This window comes from Sinocyclocheilus rhinocerous, unplaced genomic scaffold (assembly GCF_001515625.1).
Source record: "Sinocyclocheilus rhinocerous isolate Xijiao unplaced genomic scaffold, SAMN03320098_v1.1 scaffold2616, whole genome shotgun sequence".
Taxonomy (NCBI): domain Eukaryota; kingdom Metazoa; phylum Chordata; class Actinopteri; order Cypriniformes; family Cyprinidae; genus Sinocyclocheilus; species Sinocyclocheilus rhinocerous.
In genome coordinates this window covers 5,155-10,117 of record NW_015656226.1, presented here as the reverse complement: position 1 = coordinate 10,117, position 4,963 = coordinate 5,155, and the positions used below count along the sequence as shown (strand labels likewise).

The following is a 4,963-nucleotide window of genomic DNA, read 5'->3' as shown; positions in this document are numbered from 1 at the left end:
CGCCGTGTGTGATGCTGTGTTTTGTTGTGAAAGCGAAAATACTTTGTTTGCCCTTCCAAACGGCTAGAAATCAGTGGTTAAGTTGTATTTACAACACTGTTCCAGAACAGTTCAACCCAAATATTCAGATGTGTGCAGCGCATTTTATGGAGGACTGTTTCCTGATCCTGGTAGAGTAGACTACAATGCCGGCTGTTCTGACTCACAGATTGCTGTAAGTACGTTTTCATTTAAAGGATTTGCCACTGATGATTCAAACGCGAGTTTTGGGCAGTGTAGAGTAGTAGCACTTGTTGTTTGTCATTTCTCTGATCACAAATGCAGACATGGTTTTATGTTTACGCGGCGCGATGCAACGCGTATAAAGACAGTACAAGTCATTATATTCCATAATTATGTCCCCACTGGATACAACGAATGCCTCGTTTATAATGGGTTTTCATGTTTTTGAATCATCGCTCCGGCCGGACAGGACATCATCACAGTATGGTAGGGGCATTACATTTCCGTCACACGCTTGAGGTATTCGGCCAATCACAACGCACTGGATAGCTGGCCAATCACAGCACACCTCGCTTTTCAGACCGATGAGCTTTGTAAAAATCGACGTGTTTCAGAAAGGCGGGGCATAGAGGAGAAACAATAACGAACAGTATGTGGAAAATAATGTGTTTTTTTAACCTTAAACCGCATAAACACATTTCATTACACCAAATAATGTTCTTTTTAGCAGCATCATATGACCCCTTTAAGAATGTTTACATGAGGTAAAAATAAACCATGTTCAATTTGTATATATTATGCTGGATTTATTTGCTATTAAAGACAGTCCTATGCTATAATTTTACAGAAATTTCTGCATAACGAATTGTCCGTTTATGGTACAGAAGATAATGTAAATCTACAGAATTTTCTGTTTTAAAGTTGAAGGAAATGTCCGTAAATTTAACAGAAAATGTCCTGGTAATTTTCTGCCAGTACATTATCTATTTTTTTCACGGATGGTGCTTTCAGCAGGTCTTCTGAATGAGAAGGACCACTCAAGAGTTATGCAGCAATATTTAGAAACAAATGTAGGACAAAATGGACAGCCAACCCACAGTAGTATTCAAAACTGAGATTTGGCAGGCTATGACAACAGAAGTATGTGGGAGACTGAGCACTTCGGACAAAGCACAAAGATGAAAAAACAGGACTGATGGTAGCAGAAACTCAAACAACTAGAACAAGCTAAAAAAAAAAAAAAAAACTTGGAAACACAGCAAGCAAGATAATTCAGTTACATGTTACAGTTCAATGGAAATGTTGAAGCATTAATTTAAAAAAAAATACAAATTCTTTCAACATTTACTCACACTCATGTTCCAAACCCATATGACTTTCTTCTGTGGTATTTAAAAGAAAATGCTTTTAAGATTTTCGGTAACAAATCAGGTTTGGTTACCATTGACTTCCATTGTTAAAAAAAAAGCCTCACTGGTACATTTCTGATGTGTGTGAGTAATTGATGACAGAATTTTAATTTTTGGGTGAACTATCCCTTTAAATTGCTCTGCACAACTTCTATAATCGCAAAATCACTTCTTTATTAAATTTACAATCAAGAACAATTAGCAGTAGCAGTTGATGTACATTGAGCTGAGCTCTAGGAGAAAGAGAAAGTACAAAGTAGAGAGGTGGTTAAGTGTCATGAGTCACAATGCAGAACTCATGTGACCACACACACACACACACACACACACACACACACACACACATACCTATACAATTATACCCATCAATCAAAATTCATACACATTAATAGCAGGCTAGATAATTACAACTCAAAGACTTGATAGCAATACAGAGTCAAGGGCCTATCACTTCTCTAACTTATCTGTCAAGAAACAGGAAAGCCAGTGACAACAGGCAGTATGTTGTCTATGAGGATTAGAAAGCAAACCACTGTTTGAGATTGAGCAGCAACGCAAATCTAACGAATAACCGCAAATACTGATGACAGCCTGGTGGGACGAGTTTCAATGCTGATGGAGGCCAAACGGTCCCGTGTTGACTGACGGGGTTTGGAGATTTAGAGCCTTTAATCTCCCAGTTTTGCGCTCAGCATTCATATTGTTTTGCTTGTTAAAGGAATAGTTCACCCAAATATAGAGATTGTATCATCATTTACTTGTTTCAAGTCTGTACCAAAACGGAAATGCAGGATGACAGCCGCAGCCACCGTTCAATTTAACGGTATGGAAAATAAAATGAACGGTTACTGAATCTGTCAGTCTTTAACATTTCATTTTGTGTTCCAGGAATAAAGTCAGTCATGTGGGTTTCAAACGACATGAGGGTGAGAATTTCTATTTTATTTTTTTACTAATGGTGAACTATCCCTTTAATGCATTAAGCTTTCTCGCTCAAAAACCTACTACAACTGTAACGTTACTAATCCATGAGCAAGGGCAGCATGCATGTGTAGCAGGATTGAGGCGTACAGATAGGATTTTCCTCTGGCTGCGTTCTCATTTCTTACCGTCAAGGGAGAAGCGTAGGTAGAAGTGCTGTTCCTCAGTTGTTCGTAAATTAATTCCTATATCTATAAACGGCCTTCGAGCAGGAGTAAATCAGCCGGCGATACTCGGATACGGCGTCCTAGTCTTATGATCGCGAGCAGCGTCTCCGCTCAATGGTCAATGGGGAGTCGTGCGCTGACGTCACGCTCGAAAGGAAAATGGGCGGAAACTTCTTCTTCTCAAACAGTTTTATGTAGTGAATCTGATTTTGCTTCTGCATATCCTGTATCAGGATCCTTGGATCCATCTGTGAATAAAACCATTGACTGTGGGAAATGTTTCTCAAAATACTTCTGGACTATATACCATATCGGAAGTTGATTAGAATTGTCTTTCAGTTCCTGCTGTATACTAAGGTCAACAGTTGGCAAGGGGAATAACCAGGGAGGAATTGAGGAAATTGATACTGTATTACTGTACTGTAATTGATGTAATCCTATATTTCTTGCTTTAGCATCACCTATGCACCCAAAACTAGTCAAATTTGTTTCATTATGTTCCCAGCATTCTTTTAATACACTTTTGACAGGATGTTTTTCATTTTGTCCTTGGAGATTGACCCAGTATGCCATAATTAATTTTACTCTTCTAATTCTTAATGGCATTTCTCCCATTTCTACCTGAATTGATGATACCGGAGATGATTTAAAAGCCCCACTACAGATTCTCAGGGCCTGAGCTTGTAATACATCTAATTCCTTGAGGTTTGATTCTGCTGCTGACATGTAAGCTATACATCCATAGTCAAGAACAGATCTCATGAGTGCCCAATATATGTTTTGTAGAGATGCTCTACTTGCTCCCCATTCCTGTCCTGATAAACACCGAAGTATGTTGATGACCTTTTTACATTTGTCCTTAATTTTATTCAAATGAACTTTCCATGTTAATTTTCCATCAAACCAAACACCAAGAAACCTAACAGCTTTTACTTGCTCCAGTTGTTGCCCATATAGATTCAAAGAAATGGGTGAGATTTTAAGCCGCCTTGAAAAACAAATAACCTGTGTTTTTCCTACAGATCATTTAAATCCCCATTTATTGGTCCACGTTTCCACTTCATCAATTGCAGCTTGCATTTTCTTATTGACATATGATATATTGCGGCCTCTAATCCACAAAGCCCCGTCATCCGCATACAAAGATCTTCCTACGTTTTGTTCAACCTGAGAGAAAATATCATTAATCATTATGTTGAATAATAACGGACTACACACGTTACCTTGTGGAGTACCATTCTCCGCAGTGTATACTCTTGAGTATTCATAACCTACCCTCACTTGTAATTTTCCTGTTAAATAAAAAGCCCAAAACCTAATGATTTTAATTTGATCAGTAATCCTTCTTTCCAGAGCATATCATAAGCCTTCTCCACATCAAAGAAGACTGCTATTACTACTTCTTTGTTGGTCTGTGCTTTCCTTATGTCTGACTCTAGGCACAATACAGAATCCATTGTATTCCGACCCCTACGAAACCCACTCTGATATGGAGATAAAAGAGTTTTACTTTCCAGGAAGTATGTTATTCTTTCTGTAATCATTCGTTCCATGATTTTGCATAAATGTGAAGTCAAGGCAATTGGTCTGTAACTAGAAGGATCTGATGGGTCTTTCCCTGGTTTAAGAACGGGTACTATTATTGCTTGTTTCCATACTGAAGGAAGTTGTCCAGTCTCCCAAATTTGGTTAAACAGTTTTAATATTATTTCTAACGAGTTATCTGTCATGTGTGCCAACATTTTATAACATACCCCATCTTTCCCTGGAGTAGTCTGTCGAGCACTAATTATCGCTCTTTTTAACTCAAACATGTTTAATGGTAGATCTAATGTATTTCCTGACATCTCATTTTCCTTTAAAATATTAGGATATTCCATTAAGGTTTTATTCCTACTCTGTCTGGCCTCTACTGAAAGATTATCAGAGCTATGAACTTTCAGAAATGTTTGAACTAAAAGTTCAGCCTTTTCTAGGTTGCTAACAGCCATCTTATCTCCATTGTTCATCACTGGCAATTCATAATTTCTTCTGATCCCCCCCATTCTTCTGATCATGCCCCATACATCTGATAGTTGTACTTCTCTTCCAATACTACTGCAATATTGTCTCCAAAATGTACGTTTTTGTATTTTAATTGTTTTCCTTACTATTGCTTGAGCCCTTTTATATTAAATCATAGCCTCCTGAGAATGATGTTTTTTGAGTTGCCTAAATGCTTTATTTCTTGCTTTTATAGCTTCTTTGCACTCGATATTCCACCAGGGTACACTCTTGGAACATCTAACTCCTGTGCTTTTAGGTATTGTTTCCTCAGCTGACAAAACAATTTCATTAACTAGTTTATTGTTAAATACATTTATATCCCTCTGATTCTCCTCTCGTAGAGCCACAAATCTTTTT

At 37.8% G+C, this 4,963-nt stretch overlaps 1 protein-coding gene across 2 annotated transcripts in view; it reads right to left on the bottom strand.

Moving 5' to 3' along the window:
- LOC107719908 (dnaJ homolog subfamily C member 5-like) overlaps positions 1 to 2,696 on the bottom strand; it is a 17,250-nt gene extending 14,554 nt beyond the window's left edge. For both annotated transcript variants that reach the window (XM_016527450.1, XM_016527451.1), the window contains exon 1: positions 2,522 to 2,696. The gene's annotated coding sequence lies outside the window, so the exon portion shown is untranslated. The remainder of the gene's footprint in view (positions 1 to 2,521) is intronic.
- Between the last annotated feature and the right edge of the window lie 2,267 nt (positions 2,697 to 4,963).